This window comes from Anopheles darlingi, chromosome 2, assembly GCF_943734745.1.
Source record: "Anopheles darlingi chromosome 2, idAnoDarlMG_H_01, whole genome shotgun sequence".
NCBI classification, from domain to species: domain Eukaryota; kingdom Metazoa; phylum Arthropoda; class Insecta; order Diptera; family Culicidae; genus Anopheles; species Anopheles darlingi.
In genome coordinates, this window is record NC_064874.1 from 66,516,057 (window position 1) to 66,536,056 (window position 20,000).

Sequence of the window (20,000 nt, forward strand, 5' to 3'; positions counted from 1 at the left end):
CTTCGTTTGCTTACAAAACTGTTATTGGAATTTCGGTGAGGCCACCAATACCGAACCAGCGATCATGAAGCTATTTGCGTGCCATACAAATTAATCGAATCGGCGTTAAACAAATTTTATAACCAGCCAAATACCCAAGCCCAAGCCAAATCACCACCCCCCGGGGGAAGGACAATGGCGCGAATAGCGCATCCCAAACGGTGGCCACCAACGGATTGCCCAACTCCTGGGGCAAAACAGGCCACCAACCGCCAGCTTCCAGCCGCCACCAGCCATCGGCCGATAGATAACGTGAGCAGAATAACTATTATCATTTTGTGTGCTATAGCTTATGTGTACATGTGTGCATGTGTGCCTGTGTGTGCTAACACACATCCCCGATTTCCCGATAGGGTTGCAAACGTTTCCGGCCGTAGTGCGGTCTTTCTATCTTCAACAGCAGCAGTGGCAGCGTCGCGTGTGCTGTCCGTTACAAAAGGCGGAAGAGGCTGTTCTGTCGCCCGGTTTCGAACTTCGCGAACGCCATCTTGCCTTGCTTCCTCGCTATCACCCTTCCCACCCTCCAAACAAGCTACGAAGGGAGGGGCTGGGGACGGGGGGGACCGTGAAGAGGGCTCCATACGAGAGCAGCTGTCTGTTCCAACAAAACCAAACCCCAAGCAAGGAAGGACGTGCTGCTGTTGCTTCTTCTTCCGGCATATCCTGAAAGCCTTTTCCACGTTCGCCTTCAGCGTTCTCTCTCTCTCTCTCTCTCTTTCACGCACACTGTTCTACATCCGCCGTTGCTTTCCCTCGTACGGGTGTTTATGGTACCCGGTATAGAGTCCAGCATACCACACACTGTCTGTGTGTTTGTGTGTGTGCGCTGCATCGGTGGCGCTATACACACATAAACTATATTTTCCATTTTAATTTAATAGAGAAGCCATCGCTCTCCGAGTAGGATCGTGCAACGCATCGCCACGAGCCACGACGATGAGACCATAAGGATGGACCCGGCTCCATCCAAGATGCCGGAAATGGTTTCTTTGGAGATGGTGGTGATGGTGGTGGTGACCGCCGCCGCCTCCTTCGTGCTGGTGCGCCTTTCAGCATCAGAAGTCACTGGCACAATATTGGCTTTCACGTACAGAAGCAGGCAGCAGCAGCAGCAGCAGCAGCAGTAGTAGTGCACAGTACGTACCGTACGATGATACGAACCAGATTCGAGGCCCTAGACGGCCCGAAACCAGAGGGCCGAACCGGAAGGCAACCGATTGGCAACAGTTGGGCGTAGTAAGTGGGGTGGCGGGGTCTAGGGCCGCTCGGTCCACAAGATGTATTGTGTACGTAGGTTGCATGCCGTACGATGCTACGAGGCACGTATAGAGCCACCCACAAGGCCTGCCATCCTGCCTTTCGTACTCAACCCACCCACCACCCACTCGAGTGAAGGGCGAGGGGTGGAGTGGGCGGAAGGGGACAATAAAAATATCGAAATTAAAGTGTATAACTTACATGGCAAGGACGTTTTCAATAATACGCCTCATTTCGCAACAAATTGACTAAATATGTTCGCCCACCCTTCGAGTGCTTTCCGTGTTGTGCTTTTCACGGGTGGAAACGCGCTTCGGGCCCCGACCACCACCACCATCACCACCACCCTTTGGAACAATGTTGCAAGGCGATCGGATTTTCGAAAGGATTTCGAGGCCATTCAATAGGCAGCCCGTTTTGCGAAGCGAACGTTTCCAACATTTCTGGCCGATTTATGTCGCCGATAGGAGGAGGGTGGGCAGTCCAGGGCAGAGGACATTAACTGATTAAAAGTTTCTTGACATTAGATTAACTGGGTGGAGTTTTTGTTGTTATGCAAAGATGGAATGCATCTTACAGCAACAAGGTCCGCACATTTCCGGACAATTTGTTGATTCTATTTTGCGTGGTTATTTCATAGTTAATATGAGAAAATTTGCATAATTCTTATAAATATTCGATGCTCATGCCACCGTAACATGCTTTTCTTCGTATAAATAAGGTCGATTACCATACCTTCAGGTTTCATTGCTGTACCAGTTCGAGAATCGTTTTTAACAGCCTCAACAAGAACATTTTTAAATTTCTTTTCGTTTTATGAATTAAAATATTACCTGCTGATGAAATTTTTCAGCATAATGTGTTTCTCGCTCTATTCGTGAAAGCATTTCACGATTCTATCGCCGACCACTCAATGCTTACTCTGATCCATGCCATATTCAGTACCATAACATTTTTTTAGTTTTGTAACAAACCATTAGAAGAACATTCGTATATGAAAAAGGGATAGTAAGAACGCCTCTTTACAGACCACTTTCTGCAATTGTATCGAGCCATCGACACGATTCTTCTATTCTACTCTACTAAAAGCTCCAATGAGTTGCATGCAATTTACTTAAAAAACTCAGGGAAACTTCTGGATTCTCTCTTGATAACATTACGGTACATCACATATCCCTCACCAATCCCCAAGACCCTACACGACCGTAAAACCTAGGCCCAGATCCCAGATCGAGGGAACGGGAAGCGAAGTGGGATTTTAAAACCATTATCGGCCACCCCGACATTGATTGACGTTATCAAATCGCCATCAGCCGGCTATGACGGTGAGTAATAGCTCATTTCCCATGCCCACATGGTGCCACACAGCTTTAATTTATTGCTCCATTTTGTTGTTGCTGTTCGTATGTTTTTCTGCCGCTGTTGTTGTTGCTGTTGCTGTTGCTCCAAACCCCGTTCCCAGGTTTTTGAGTGGAACAGTGGCGAGGACGATGGCTACGACGCTTTGGTAAAGACATAAAAAGGACCGGGATTGAGTAGGTTCGAGTTTAGGTGTGGCCAGGGTGCGAACTGCATCACTGTACTTGCAACATATGTGCCAGGAAAGAGGCCTGAAGACTGAAGACCCCAAAAGAATGCAAACACACAACAGACCCGCCGGACAACAACACAAACACTGGTGCTGGAGGGGCGGTGCTGGCGAGCATACGGTCCGCGTTTCGCATATTTCGGTACTCCACGGCCACAAGGGTAGACCACCCCCTCCCCCTCCTCCTCCACAACCCGGACATTGTGGAGAGGAAAGCGCATTTTCCGAGTTTCTTATTTTATTTCATTCTTTACTTTCCTCCCATTCATTCCGTCCTTCGGATACACACACACACACATACGGTTTAAACACATCGTCACATGGAGCTGGCTCGGTCTTCCGGACGGCGTGACAAGCATCCCGTAACCACCACCACCAACGGGACTGGAGGGAAAATCCGATGGGGAGGGGGAAAAACTTTTTGTTCACCAATTCCGTTTCTCGGCATCCGGTCCGGTTCAATCCGGACGTTCCGGGAAGGCAGGAACGAGTGGAAGATGACGAGAAAAATAAAACCGGTTTTCACCGTTTTAGGTGCACTACTGGATGAAAATGGTGGCCAGTGGCGGGAGGAAAGCAACGTTTGTTTGGCAACCGGAGCAGCGAGGACACAGAACGCAGAACATGGTGACCAATTTTCGTCGTCGCGTACCTTAGAATCGGACGGGGTGAAGCGGAAACAAACTTGAGTTGCAACGGAACGGAACACTCGGTTCCTTTCGCAACCGGTGTCCATTTGAAACTGTTTCGTGCAAAAAACTGCTGGAAGAAGTGATTATACCGCATTTTTGGTTGTTCGTATTTCGGGAAAGTGTTTGCCAGTTGAGGAAGGGAGAGAGAGAGAGAGAGCCAAATGCTACAAACTAACTAACTGTTGGCACCTTTTCGCAAAGGTATTGTTGTGCATGGATCGTGCAAATCGTCGGTCAATTCTAAAGCACTCTAAACTCTGAGCACATTGAAAACAGATCAAACAAAATGCAGCTCTGTAATGAGCTTTGCAGTTGTTGTGGTTGTTGTTGTTGCTGCAGCAGAATCCGACATCAGACGACGCCATACAAAACATCCGCAATCCATCCGCTATCCACCAAAAACCAAACGCAACTGTAATCGCTACAAATGAAGTTACACGTCGAACACACAACAGTGGCCAGCAGTAACCAAAGCAAAGCCCGCCCTCTCCCCTCCCCCTTTGCTTTATGTTCAAAGCTAAACGTTCCCAAACAAATACTTCATTTCAATCACCCCCCAACAGACACACAAACGCGCGAGCGCCGAAAGCAAAATGGATAAAGCTTAATCATACACTCGGCCTCGGCCTCGGGAGTCCTATGTTTAGAGATCGAACAAAAAGGACGTGGTACACCGGGCACCACACGTTGCTCTAAAGGCCACCCGGCCACAGCCTTTCCCAGAACACACACGCACACGTATGGACGCGTGCGTCCGGTGGGGAGGGCATTATCCACCCAGAAACGCCCAATGACAACACAATCGATGGAGACGCAGACTCGTCCCCGCAAATCGCACGCGCGCGTGTGTGTGTTTGGAATCGGAGCATGATCCCACGTTCGGAAGTCGATTTCGACGGCAGCTGTGTAATGTGATAGTAGTGTTGGGGTATTGGGGTTTCGATACGTCAAGCGGAAACAATTATTTATCTATTTGACTTTTGCTTCAAACCACGGACCCCTCAACGCGTTTGGTATGTTTTAGCTAGTATTTCACGACATTGCTGGGCACTTTAATAGTGCTCTGTTGGTTGGTGGTCACTACGATACGATAGCCCCATTGCCTGTGACGTCAGCAGCGGCTTAATAAGATGGAATCGAATGTGTTTTGTTGTGTGTTTGTGTCGCTGTCATTAAATAATCTTTACCGCATCGAAAGATACTAAAACAATCGGGGAGAAACGGGAGAAACCGCGACTAAACACACGCACGTACATTATCATCAAGCGAACGGAGGAGGCCACCGGTCGGTCGGTTGGTCGGTTGGCGTCGTCGGTACGCCGTCAACATCCATCAAACTGTCGGACAGGACAGCGAGAGCGAGAGCGAAGGCGAGAGTGGGGCAGGGCCAACACCAAATCCTCATTAAATCCCGCCGCCCCGGGGATCGAATAAAAATCGCTGACGCACTATCATAATTCACTGCACCCTCACCACCCTCACACACCGGCCGAAACCGGAACCCCCGTGACACCCATAATGGAAACGATGAATGGAACGGCGGAAGGCGAACGCCTTCGCGTATAGCCCACGTGGCGGTGGAGGCCATTAACTCACACGGACACACACAACACACACACAGACGTCGCTAGCCTGATCCCTGTGCTTGAGCTTTCAACGCGGCCTCGCAACGAATCAATCGATCGATGGCGATCCGGATATCGATATTTGGGCAAAGGGTTTGCAGGGAAGGGGATGGCGGCCACCCACCTCTCCCACCTCCCCTTCGCGAATCGGTCTCGCGCTTCCGGGAAGAACATTTACTTGTTTCATCTTCCTGGCGCCTGGCGTAGAGAGTGTTAGAGACGAATGGTTGCCCGTCGGCCGCGTGTCATGTTAGATCAATAGACACACACACACACACGCACGCGCCTTCATTGCCACCGTCGCCACCGTCGTCGTCGTTTGGACTGATGGATGCTGAAGTCAGCACATATTTTATGATTACCACCACACAACCTTCCTCTGGTGCCATTACTGGTGCCTCATAGAACATTTGCTTCGTTCGCTCGTGACGACGCCGCCACTGATTGGTGCCACTTGCAAAGGTCCTTCCCGTGGATTGGAACAACAATCCGCACACACCACCACCACTGCCACGTGCCGTACGGTACAAAACGCAGTCGCGCCATCACTCATGCAATCTGTCACCGAGCAAAACCCATCGCGCAGCAACCGAAAAATGGCCAAAAATGACATGGTTTCTGGTGAGGTGGAGTGGAGTGGGCCCCGGGGATTGGCGACATGTGGGGTTGCGGCGGCGTGCGCGCTTGCGGTCGTCTCTGGAATCACTTGTCAGCGCCAGCGTCAGCAAACGTCCGACCGAACGACCGAATGTGAATGAATGAGAGAGTCTAGGCCAACGAATGTAGGCCTTCTGCGTAGTAGAACCACCCTCCAGGGTAGCGTCCCTCATCCTACCACCACTCGCATCGATCCGTGCGTTGGTTTTAGAATCAATTAATCATAATCTGTCACGCAAAATGGCGAATCTTTAATTCTCACACTTCTTCGTTCGCTACTCCCCGGGGCAGGGGGAGTGGTAGTGGCACCCCGTGGCCATTTTTATAGGGGAAGGGGATGGCCACGGGCCACGTCGGTTCCGGCTACTGTCGAGTATCTAATACGAAACCATACAAACCCCAGTGGAAAAGAAAAAAAAAACATCTCGAAGAAGCTTTGGGTAGAAGACCTTGAAGCGAAGACAAGGGAAGACGGCTGCACGGTTCATCCGGCATGTCTTCTGTAGTCTGGTCGAGATGTTTTCGTTGCTCCCACTCACTCCCATCTCCCCCGCCCACCCCCGTGCCAGGACTTTTCGAAGAAAAATGTCATATCTCTAGCGTTTTGTCCTTTGTCAATCTGCAGATCCCCAGGGAGGGGGAGGAATGAAGGAACTATACCGGACTGCCAGTTCCCGGACCCAAAAAGAGGCCCCCGGGGGCAATGTCGCGGTCGTAGCAAAAGAAGAAGAAGAAGACAGCAAAGCGAAGGGATAACATGAACATGGGGTACGGGTCGGTGGCATCTTCGGGTAGGCCGACCGAAAACCGTATGCCGTGGCCGGAAGGAACCGACGACGACGGACGACGACCTGACATGATGAATAATCGTCAAGATTCCAGCGGCTAATGTCTGGGAAAATCATTGCCACCGTGCCGTTCCGTTCCATTTCATTTCGTACACACACAAAGAGGGAGAGGCAGAGAGATAAAGAGAGAGAGAGAGAGAGAGAGAGAGAGAGGGACTGTGCCAATTGGATTTTCGGGCGGTTTTTCGGGAGCTTCAGTTCCCGACGGACAACGGCAATTCGTTCAAAGTCAAAGTCGTCGTATCCGAAAGGTGGTTTCGTATCGAGAGAGAAAGGGAAGAAAAGAACGAAGAAGATGTTAATGCGACGAATTTCCTTCCCCCATGCCCCATGCCCTCGCGTTGTGTTGTCCTGTTCCCGGTGGAGTTGTCGGTTTTTGGCGTACTTTCCGTCAAAGGAGAGCCACCTGGGAGCCACCATGGTGTATGGGTGCCGAATAGTCGACCAATAAGTTAACAAATTTGGACGTTAGACGATGGCAGGAGCCGATAATTGAAACATTTGTCTGATTTCGTCACCGTTTTGCGCGCGGTTCGAGGTAGCAGCACCTGGAGTACCAGCGGCTCCTTTGATATTTGCTCGTTAGTTGAATTGTTGCAGCTTTTTTTTTCTGGAGTTCAAAGCAAAGGGGACATCTTTGTGTTAATATTACGGACCTGCTTTTTAAGAAGCTTTGTTCATGTAAGCTTCTGTACCTTTATTAATGTCAATTTGGTATTGGAAAGTGAAGAGTATTAAATTACCATCTTCTTTCCGTTGCGAATGATGAAACAATAATGAAATATTTAACTTTCGGCGACATTTCACATCAAAAGGAACGGTTTGACTACCCAACAATGCTCGGGAGATGCACTTAAACGAAAATCTTGTTCGCACAAATTCCTGTTGCAAAGAGGTAGAAGCAGCTTACCATGGTACGAAGTACGGACATCACGGACGCCATTGAATCGGTCAAGGATCATCGAGTCGACCACGCTGGCCAGGCCAGGCCAGCGCCAGGCCAGCGCCAGGCAACTCAATTCAATTTGCACCACCACTTATCATGATATTGTACCACCTTCGACCGTACCTTTGAAGTATTCAACCACTCTTTCTCTCGACCCCCCCTCTTCCTGGCGGTCAGCTTCCTGTGGGCGTAATTTTTCATTTGCCCAGCGCATCGCACCGGAAGACCTCCTGCACCTAAAGGCATCCGACAGACCCTCGAAAAGGGGCCCCGGCATCTCGCCTCCGCCGGGCGCAGCGCTACGGGCGAATGAGAAAGGCTGAAAGGCCCGAGACAGGCAGGAAGATTGAAAACAGGAAACTGATTTCGCGGACAAGAAGAAACGAAGGAAGGAAGGAGGAAGCCGGACCCGCCTTGCGTACTACCGAAGCAGTTTAAAGCTACCTCCAACGGGGAGGGGACTCCGAAAGGACCGAAGGAGAAAGGCGGCTGCCAAGCTCAGAACCCATTTCTTCGCATTTCGTTTTCGCTTCGCGCCTCCTTCGATGAGTGGAATTAAAAGAATAAACGCAAAACCTGCCAACATCATCAGGATGCGATGCAGAGCGACGGAGCAAGCGACGGAACACATCCTGGATCGAGGATCGAGGAGGAAAGCATCGTTCGTCTGCCCTCGCCGTGGTGGTTGCTTGCGCAATCAAGACTGAACTTCTGAAGCGAACCCCCCCCCCCCCTTCCCTTCCCTCGGTTGCCAGTTGGTCCTTACACCGGCTTCTCGTTCAGTGGCCCTGGTGTGTTTTGCAATAAAAATGGGAAGATAGCAAGATAGGATGTTGTACCCGTGAAGGCGACCCTTTTTTTTTTGCTTGCTTCTTCGGCCAGCCTAAGACAATGACTATGTTGCTGTTGCCGCAAACGCAAAAGCAGCTCGGAGCTGGTTGATGATTCGAAATGAAGCACGACGCCAGCAGGTTCATGCGCGCACTGGTGCTCTCCGGGCCCTGGGGCATTGAATGGCTTGACCTGGCGAGAAGAAAGATGGCTACGGTGTAGTTCGTTGAAAATTGTTTAAAATAAGGCTTCGTACAATGTTGCGATGGAGAGCGATGTACTAGCATCTTAATCAAACAATTTACTGAACTGTGTAGTGTAAGATCGTTCTGGTTCAAAAAGGGGCAGAGCGGGCCTCACGTTAATTACAATCAAAAAGTGGTCCTGTTGTACGATTTATATGACTTGCAAATCTCATATTGAAGTAAAACTTTTCAAGAATGTAATAGCATATTTAAAAACGTACGGCTCGCCCGTCCTTACATATGTTAAAAAAACACACACACTTAAACAAATGTAAATAAAAAATACTGTCGCTGCATAAAGTACACGGAAGCGTGGCTACTAAAGTGCATTTTTTACGGTGTCTATCGTAGCTCGATGCCTGGTTCATCTGACATATTAAAATCGATATTATGCAAACTCGTATATTATTTTTAATCGAGTTTTTTGCAGCATTTTGATGCTTTATTGGTTCTGTTGATTTTAAGCTTTATGAATAAATTTGACAAAAAATCAATGTAAATGAATTGCAGATAAAATGCCGAAAAGCTAGAAAGACCAGGTTTGTAGTTTTGGTGCTGCGATGGACTTCAACTGTGAAAATGTTAGTTTTGCAAAACTGCTTCAAAGTAGTGAAATAGTGTGAGTTATGCATAACAAGTGGCTCTTCGTTTTGAGTTTGATCAGATTGTTCCAAATTGTTTAAAGGATTTACATAAATGATTGACCATTTAGAAATTGTAAAAATTGTAAAATACATGACAGACAAAACAATTTATACCTATACTTTAAGGGCGGTTTCTCGTCGCAATATGACGCATCCTTGGTGTATGAAACATTTTATAGTTTCCAGCACAGTTAAAAACCAATCTAACTTTATTTAAAACATTGAAGCAATATAAAACTCCAACCCAGAATGCTTTGAATGGGGAATACCGTGATCGATAGCATCGAGCTTGCATCGAGAATTTCCTGCTTCTTAAACTGTACTCCAGGACAGTGACAGGAGAATACAACGGAGAAAAGTTTATTTTTTAAGAAGAAATGCACAGAAACCCGGGAGAAATCAGATCCTAACGAGGGAAGCGCAGGAAGGCAAACGAAGGCTCTAATTGCAATGGATGATTACTTATAATAAAACTTTCATCATTAAGCGAGCGAGCGCGAATGAAGAGCAGGGGGGTGAAAATGTTAGTAAAAAAAACTACGTAACGCAGCAGCGCACCAGAGCACCGACCGTCTTCCTGTTGCAGTTGCTGGTCAAGTAGCCCAAGACGAAGGACCAAACGACGGACAACGGAAACTAGTGGAAATTATAACGAAATCAACCAGCGCCAATGATGGTGGACGATATTCCAACTTTCCCAGGACCGCGAGCGAAGACGTAGGCGAAGAGGGCGGAGAAGTAGTTACCATTCCCGATTCTCTTCCTCTTCCGATGGTGGCGCTCCCGATATCGTTACACCCGACGTTTGATGGAAAGTTGAAATTAAAAGATTCTTGTCCTGGACGAAGTCCCTTGCTCCGGAAGCCCCTTTCGATGTCGTTTCTGTTAGTCGGTGGCGGTGGCGCCGGTCAGCAAACGCTACTGTCGTCCGTCGATTCGTTCGCTCCGTGCCGTGCCGTTCCGTTCTCATCTCATCATCTTCGCCATTGACTGGCTTCTTTCGCCACACACCACCGGAGTTCCTTCCTTTCTTCCTTCCATCAGTAATTGCCCCAAATTGAGGAAGGCACAAGAAGAAATGCTCCGCACGTCATGAGCGACGCACAGCAAAAAGCCACCCCGGGGGCCACCTGGTAACCAGCTGGTTTCGGGATCGGATACCGGAACCAATGCACAGTCGTTCCATAAAACCCCGTACCGGATGTGGCATCCATGCTACCCGTGATGGCTAGCTACTGCCGCTGCCGCTGCCACTGCTGCTACAAACACGCATAAAAAGTTTCACCAAAGTTTTACAGATGTATGCCAGCAAATTGGTGTCAAAGTGATTTTAATGCACAGATAAGTTAAAGCGAAAGTTAGGGAACGATCGAAGTGGCGTGAGTGAGGCGAGGAAAGGCAAAGGGGAGGGGAGGAGGTGAGCATCATAATTGGATCATGCTGCTGTTTATTGAAACATTAGGAAATTAGAAACTCGATAAAAAAAAAGAGGCACGCGCGGCACGGGGGTCTGTGCGAGAAGTGATCTGGAAATGGAATCGACAAGACATGGCGGACCGAGTAATGGTCGAGTCGTACTCGGCCAATCTGGTAAGTGGTTTCCAGCAATTTAAAACTTCAAGACTTTAATAATATTCGATACATAGTGGCCCGTTTTTTGGACATTGAAAAAACATAAACGAAGAGGATCGATGGTGAGCAACATTTCGATACTTGACTAACAATTGACAATTTTGGACAACATTTATACAATTCTTAGACAATTTAGTTATGTAAAATGATTAAACATCGTTTAAGGCGGTTTAAATTCACGGTATTTGCTGTAACTTTATATTCGCCAAACCAAATGTTAAAGAGTTTTCAAACCTTTTCCATATAAGCTTCCGATACCTTAAAACAACCATTTATAACAATTAGACAGCAATTAAAGCAACATATTACGTAAAAGGAGATTATAAGCAATGAAACAAGGCATTTTGAAGATTGAATATAATGTAATTTTGTCTTCAAGCTATTTATATCTGATCTGAGAACAAACAGCTATTGCTCTTTGCAAACGTAAAATTCAAATATGTTTAGTCATATATTGAACCTTTGCATTTAATTTTATTGGAATAGTCAATAAATGCAATCATAGCTTCTTGTACTGGTGCTAAAGATGCGCAATTTGTATCGTTTAATAACAAATCCTTTCAGTTTAGTTTCAAACCTTCAAGTTAACCGTTGCACTGATTGCCAGAAGACGATTGATGGTTGGAAAATTAAAAATACGTTAATTTACATTTCCTGTTAGTACCATTGTCATGATTCTTATTAATGTTTATACAAATATCTTCACAAAAATAATTATTTTTAGATAAACCCCTGACGCAAAACATCTTTGAATTTTACCATATGCTCGACTACAATTAGAATACAGCGTACACAATAGCACACGACGCAATATCATGAAATCATTTATGGTGCCTGAATAAGTCATCGCTCCATCCCCCTGGAGCCGCGCTAAGGACGTCATTCCGACGCTAACCAGGCCCGGTGATTCAAACAATTGACGTCGTTCAAGTGACGAATGTTAAACTGCTTCCGGAGCGAATCACGGTCCCCAAGCTCGTCATCTCCATCAAAGCTCAACCGCGCGAGAAACGCTCGAAACATAACATTCCCCGCTTGTTACACTTGTTGAACTCATCAAACCAAGCCACCCCTCCACCGCACCCCTCTCCTCGACCACCGCCGCAGCTTCCGCAACCCCAAAGCAAAGTGCTTTAAAATCCATCAAAAATCACTCATCGGTGAAAGCATTTCCTTTCGCCAGCCAGACACACCAGAGCACCACCGTTCAGCTCGGGTACACCTACACCCTCCTGTCTGTCCTCCTAGCCCGCGATCCGGGATGGTTCGGGAAGTCGAAAATAATTGTTCGCGCTACAACATAAATTAACCCCCGGAGGGTGGTTTGCACCACTCGAACTCGAACTAATCGGCTAACCATCCCGAGTTACCGAGGAACGTAGGACGCACCCTCGACCTCGTTGTCTCATTGTTACGTACGCCTTTATCCTTTCGCCCCCCTCAGGGCCATACACACACACGCACAACGACGATCTGAAACGAGGCGAATTAGCGGGAAAAAGGTGGGCCGGGGAGGGGGATGAGGAGGAGCGAGCGAGATAAATAATAAAACAAAATGCCCGCCGAAATGGGAGACAATAAATTCCACGATAATTTTACGATTCCGCCATGTTCGCCCCCCGGTTGTTTGCCGCGCCCTGGTTTTGTGTTGTGTCGGGTGTTGTTGGAACGGGTTCAAACGGAAAAAGGGCGTCCGTCGGGCACGAAGGGAACCGCCACTGGCGGCGGATTCGGAGAGAATGTTGCCGCGCGTCACGCGTCGTGCAAGCTCCGAAGTTAGTCTTGTGTCTCGGCCCCTTGCCCCCCCCAAGGCCCCTAGCGAACCAACCCCTGGCGTGTGGTGGTGTTGTGCTTTCGTGCTTGAAGCGTATTTGTCATCGCGGCACCGATGGTGTTGCCGAGGATGGCGCGAGGTAAGCAAATGCGGGTCCGCACCACCGTTACCGTTTCAAAAATCAACACGACATGGCAGAAAGGGTAAAGGGGGTGGGGGTGCGGGGAGTTGAAGAGGTACCAGACCAAGGGATATTTCCATCTCAATCCTCCAACACAACCAGCAGCAGCAGCAGCAGCAGCAGAAGCACGCGACACGCGCGCGCACGAGCATTGCATGTCGATCGCTTCAACGTCCGGAGCTTAATGAGTGATTTTCCAACCGACGCCCGGGCCCTGAAACGATAGAACTTTTCCGGAAAACAATGCCCTCGCTCCACTCCTGCTGCACACCACACCATTTTTGTGCTTCCACTTTGTGCTTCGAGCATACTTTGGCCTCGTTAGCAAAGTTGCCCCTTCGGTGGCCGCCTTCTGTGGCCGTGCCCGCGCGTGCGTGTGTATGTGTGTGTGTGTGGATGGGGTGGATTTAGTGACGAAGTAATTTTAAAGATTTTATGCACGCCTACCCTCGACTTCTTCGCGCGTCACGTCACCTTCCCGTTTCCGGTTCGGGGTGCATGTCGTATTTTTTTTTTTTCGCAGGAATGAAAATCGATTGTCTGTTTTCGCAGCGCCGCTGACGCTGAATACTGACAACGAACACACACACATCGGCAGATGGTAAGTTGACTTACCACTTCACATAACATTAAGCCCATTAACCTCTAACCGCCTGCGCGCGGATATGCAGCAGCCGGAAGCGAAGCATCGTTTGGTGGTAAACTTTGGCAAACGATTTATGGAAAGCATCTCAAATGGCGTGGAACCAGCGTGGTGTGGTTGAGTCGAGTTACAGAACCGGCCAGGAAGCTCATACCCTAAAAATGTGTTTGTTAAATTATGCACCCCTTGAAACATTCTATCGCCTTCGAATCCTTGGCACCCGAAGTATCGAAATTTATCAGGAAAATTCTCTTTAATATGCGAAAAACACTTTTTTAAAATCAATCCAAGTGAACGTTTGTCCCGGAATACAAGTACGCTACTCCGACAAAGTATGCCACGAAGTGTAACATTACACGCTCATCAGTCCACCCCCTGCACTGACGGGATACTACTCTCACTAAATAAATGTCAACGATCGCAATCAGTGGTAAAGTAGCGTAATTATTCATTCAACACTTTCACACCAAAGGCCATCATTACATTCCATCAAACTAATGCTGCCCGCGTCATACCAACTCAAAGATGCCCGGATTCCCTGGTCCTGGACAAGAAACAAACGAAAAAAAAAGAACATCCAGCTCTGGTTCTCGCTCGCTCGCTCTCGCTGCTTCTTATGTCACACACACACACGGGCGCGTCCGCGTGTGGTACACGACAAAACTCCCGGGTCCGCACCACAAACCCCCCTCCCCACTTGCACCCTCTCCCCCGGGTTGGCATGTTAGGCATGTGAAGGCGGGCTGTGTGCCGGACGGGGACAGAGGCGAACAATCGCAAAGTTTATCTCGCCATTTTCCTTATGTTTTCCGTTCAGGAAGTGAAATGTTTTTCACTTTTCTTATCCTTGGCCCTCCCCACCCCACAACCCTCACCCGGTCACCACCACCGGGGTTCGTGCGCATGTTGTCGACGCCAGCAGCCCCCATCGGCACCACCACCACCCACCGTTCGGGGTTCACTTACGTATTTCGTTCGTTGTTGGTGCGCAATTACAACACGGAACGCTCCTTGCCTACCGCAGAGGAAGGCTTTCCCCTTACCGCCGATACTTCCTTCCTTCCTTCCTTCCCTTTTGGCCTTCTTTCTTTCTTTTACTTCATGCTTCTTCTCCTTCTTCTCGTCCTCTACTTTCCATTGTGCGTCTTGTTCCATCGTTCCATGGTGATGGTGATGCTGTTATATGCTCGCCAATGTTGCGCTTCTTCTTCTGTGCCTGCAGTGACTTTGGCAGGCGCGTCGCCCGTCTCCTGTCGATTTGCTTGAACGCGCGCGTGTATGTGTGTGTGTGTTAGTGTCGGATTGTATGTGCCGCTCGGTCGACACTTACATGCGCTGCTATTCAAAAAACTAGCACCACCCCCCTGGCCGCCGCCCCCTCCCCTCGAACCGTTGTCAGTCGTGTTGCCCGCGCCTGATGCCTTCTCTGGCATCTCTTTACCATTTTCCTTATTGCCCGGTGCCATGCCGACACGTCGAGCTGGTTACTTAGACTTTTTCCTTATTCCTTCCCCTTTCAATCCAGCGCACCCGAACCCCTTTCTTCGGGCAGATTGTTTCGCGTCGCCTGCTTCGCACCCCCGGGTTCCGATGGAGAGACAGAATTTGCTTTTATCTCGCAAACGGTTCACATTATCCGGATGAACATTCAGTTACTTAGTGAGGATGGTCCGTGGGTCGAGATTCGCGCGCATGGCGCATCCAACAAAAAAAAAACATGCCTTTCGAGGTCGAAGACGAGAAGCAGCAGAGCAAAAGTGACGCAAAAGCTCTTCCAAGTTGCAACCAAGAGGAGGTGTTGTATGAAGAAGGGGGAGGCGAATCAGGAGAAGCAGCAAATGGAGGAAACAATCCCTCCGTTGCGTGAGTGCGTGCGTGTGTGCGAGTGTGTGCAGTCGAAAGCCCTTTCGACTTTTGAAGGCTAAAGATGTCGTGTTGCGCCTCTGTAGTCAACGCAGTAGTAATGGCAGACCTGCCACGTAGCCGGAGACGTCAGCAACAAAATAACAACCAGCCTACTACCACCACTAACGCGCACTAAATAGGCGCAATAAACAATAAATATTACACAAGCTCATTCCCTAGCACCGCCGCATGCGCCATTTGCACAAACATCTTGCTCTCCGTTTGGGTTTGTTGCCGTTTGTTTGGGTCTCGCTGCCGTGGATGGGTCTCGCTGGCTGGCTGCTTAACATCAAAGCAGCTCGCCGGGGCGGGTACGCGGGTCGTGCACGCGTTTTGGTCATCCTAAGCATACCCAAGAGGTGGTCTTAGGGCTGGGCTGCCCGTATTACAGTTGATTGCAGCAAAGAATGAAACTGACGCTTCACTACAATATGCCAGACTACGGCGGCCACGGGTAGAAGGAGGAGGAAGAGGAGGGTGGCATTGATGGTTTGAAAACTCCGTGGAACGGATAATCCGCGAAGCGCGAATCGAAAGCACGGCAAATGAGGGGTAGTTGGCGTGGATTTTTTTATGAATCCATTTGCACTAAAACTGGTTCGCTTTTAAAGCGGATGAAACACTCCGATAGGCGAGTATTAAACTGTTAAATCGACGATAAAAGCGAACTTTGACGATGTTCGGACGATGTACCTTATGCTGTGTTTGGAGTGGTACAGTTCAGTGGATTCGTTCGCAGACTCTGTTTTGCTAAAAACTAATTGAAATGTCAACCGTTCGTGTTGCTCCGTTGCTGGTAGAGCAATGGTTACTATGTTCTTTTCAATCACTGGACGTGACAACTACTAAGCATACAAACGACAGCCTACTCTGATTGAGCCCAGCTTACCAGCAAATTGGTCAATATTCTATGTTCAATGTGGCAAACAGTTTGATAGTGTATGGGGCTGTATGAATGTGGTTTTGAGCTGATCGGTTAGGAATAAAATACAACATTTTATCTTTTTTTGGCATTGACCTTTGAAACAAAAAGGTCTGAAGTTTAGTTTCTGAAATTTAAAAAAATAAATGTAGAAACAGTGATAAATTGCAAACAATTGTTGTCAAGGAAAACACTTATCAACAACGAATGAGACAAAGGAAATTGACTGCTATTTAGTTGCTTCTATGAAGAACTTTTATTAGAATCATCTACGTCAATACTTTCTAAACCTCTATTACGTTTAACTGTTACTTCAACTATTCCTCCAAAGAAAACAATACACATGCAGTGTATGCTACCGAATGTTAATTCAATTACCGTCTCAACGGAGAACGCTGATAATGCCCAGCAGTGCAACGTATATTGCGCAATGTTGGCCACGTGCCAGCGTGCCACGGAAAAGGTCACACCGCACCAGGAACGGTCACCTTTGGGCCACCGTAAGCGATCGAAAGGGGGACCTTTTTGGTGAGCTCCTGTTTTCAAATTCAAAAATCAATTTCTTGCGGCTTCAGGACCAAGGGATCGGAACCCCACCTCCACTCACACACACAAACAGCACACCTGGGATTTAAATTCATCAATATTACCGTATCTTCAGCGTGGCCGTTACGTGCCGCGGCATTAATTCATAACCGGGACCCTTCATCAATAAGTCACCGGAAAAGGGTCTTCACCGTCGTCGCCGTCGTCGTCGTCGTTCTCGTTGGTCCGGCAAACCTTTCTCACTTCGATGAAATAAGTTCCAAGTGCTAGCCGGTCCGAAAAATGGCGCCGCGCCACGCCGGACACGCTCACCTTCTTCAATCAGCGTCACATAAAATATTCTATTAAAAATCAAACTTTGTCGGGCCCTACCCGCAGGTACATGGACCAGAAAACGGGTTGCGGGTGCTGCTAGGCCCTGCTACGTCAGCAGCCAGTGAGTCGACAGTGATGACGGCAATCCCGCTGCTGCCTCGAGCCGACTTTTTCCGACTGACTGCACGACTGGCTGAGAAATCACAAACTTCTCACTCACCAAACTGGCCCCCCACCCCCCTCCCGCACCCACCTGCCTTCTCCTAGGGAGCCTGCTAGAGCTGCACCGTGATAGGGCCCTGGCTATGAAATCATAAATAAGCCAACCCATAATTCATGACATCTAACGCTGGCTGGCTGGCTGGCTGGCGGCTTGCTGATCCTAGAGGCCAGCCGGCCTCAGGGTGGCTAGGGATTCTGTGAAACACCATCATCGATTGGATGCGCCCCCGGGGAAGCCGCTCCCCGATAGACGACACAGAAATTATCGATTATCGGCCATTGGTATGCGAAGCGAGCGGCCAGAAAAACATAAATTTCGGGCAACTTAAAAAGACACGCTCGAACGGACGGACGGACGGTGCGGTGCTCCGTCAGCGCTACACCCGGATCGAGCAGCATATGCTTTCAACGTACCCCCGTCCCACCGCCCTGCTGCCTTTTGCAGACGCCCACAGGCAGTTTGTTCAATAAACTTACAGCTGGGCCGGAGGCGTAACATTGAACACTCAGCCCGGTCGAGTCTGGGTGTTCTGGAGCCTCCTCTCTACATTCACTTTTACATGAGCGCATCAGAGAGCGCGCCACAAAATTCAATCTTCCTGTACGCCCATACTGTACCAGGAATAACTCCTTTTTCCTCTTTTTATGTTTGTGCCACCGAACGCTACCGAAGCACAGAACCAGGGGCTGCCCCAACGAACATTCCCACTTGATGCTGTTCATCGCATGCCAGCTTTTGCGTGGTAGTTCGTCAACGGCTGGTGGTCGGTATTGTGACCTTTAAACCTGGTGCAGGCGTTTGCACAGCGTGAGGTCAAAACGCCTCCACGAGTGTCTAGGTTCGAGAATCAACACTTTAAGTTCAAACAGTCATCACCCCCGCCGTTGCACTACCTGAACAAAGCTAGCGCTAGCGGAGGAGAACAATAAAAAGAAAAACCATCCTCCACACACACACACAAACAGGCCTTTCTCGAGCGCGTCCATTAAGTGTTTCAACAACGAAATTTGGCCCGAAATGGAACGTAGCGGCAACGGCGCCGCGAGCGTGTAATGTAATGAGCGTGCGGCACGAGTGCCCCATTCCTGTGAATGACCAACATTAACCGGTTGGTGCCAAAGTGAAAGACGGAAAAAAGGCCACTCCGGAAGACACTATTTCGGCAACAACCGACCAACCAACCAGCCAAGGCCCTCATTACAGCGCCATCATCCTCCATCAGCAGCGATGATCAGCAGCATCACCATCATCAGCATCACCATCATCATCATCATCATCATTGCCACTGGCAGCATCTCATCTCGTCCCGAATGAGATGAGATGAAACCGGCTGGCCAGACCGGACCGGGAGTCTGAGTCTTTGGCCAACGGTTCGTTCCGAATCGATACCGGGATACCATTTTTTGGAATGGAAGCTGCTGGAACTGGAAACAGGAAAGGGGTCCGGCGGCGCTGCATGTAAGCATATGTCCGGACAGTGTGTTTTGCGTGTATGAGTGTTGTGTGCCGGTATGCCAGGGAGGTTGGTTGGTGCGAGCGACAGCCGGCAGGGGAATGGAATTTTTAATTGAATTTCCAAGTGCTGTTTGTTTGTCGTAGTTCTCCTCCTCGCGCGGACGAGCGGAGGAGCGTTGTCCAAGAAGGGGTGTAAAAACATTGCCAACTAACCGACATAACATTACCATCGTACTCGCCCACACACACACACACACACACTAACGGGGCCAGCGCCACAGCTGAGCTGAACGTCAGCCGCAGCGAAACAGCATTTGGTGGCGTACCGTAAGCGAGTGGAGAGATAAAATGGATTTTTTTCCAACCAGTCATGTGCAAGCGAGAGAGAGAAAGAGAAAGAGAGAGATAGCGTGGGAGAAAGAGTGAAAGTGGGCGAGTGACAAGGGGCGTTGGTGTACGATAGCCAGGACCCTGCACGGAGCATGATTTTATATTCTCATCATGACGCTCGATGTTGCGCTCTAATGCCCGTCCAACCGTCGATCGTTTTATGGACGCAATTTACGAATTCATCATTCTGCTGAATGATTATTATTGTTGTGCACGGAGCGGATATCGGATTCGGATTGGAATTGATTTGTGATGTGCTGTGATGGGGAAGCGGGGGGCTGGAACTACAATTTCGAGGGCCATAACTTCTTCTCGTGGCCACCGGGCCACCGGGCGTGAGTTAGTGCAGGGTGATAAAACGGTTAATTATTGTGGAATGCGCGACACTGCACCCGGTCCTGGCGGCACGTAAATTGATTGACCCGTTTCGGTGGAAATTGATTGCAGCGATTACGATATCCGTATGATATGCGAGAAGGATTAGCGTGAAAATATCACCACGGGTGAAATTGGTTCGTTGATTTGTGGGGGAAGACTTAGACGACATAGGAAGGGAAGTTGCGTCTGATTCTGGCCACTTCCTTCTCCTAACAGAAGGTTAATAGTAACTGCAAGCTGAGAAGCTTTTCAAGCTTGGAGTCA

General features: G+C 48.9%; 1 protein-coding gene across 5 annotated transcripts in view; it reads right to left on the reverse strand.

Annotated features, from left to right (window-relative positions):
* LOC125952630 (voltage-dependent calcium channel subunit alpha-2/delta-4) overlaps positions 1-20,000 on the reverse strand; it is a 55,492-nt gene that overhangs the window by 13,970 nt on the left and 21,522 nt on the right. The gene's annotated exons all lie outside the window — the stretch shown is intronic.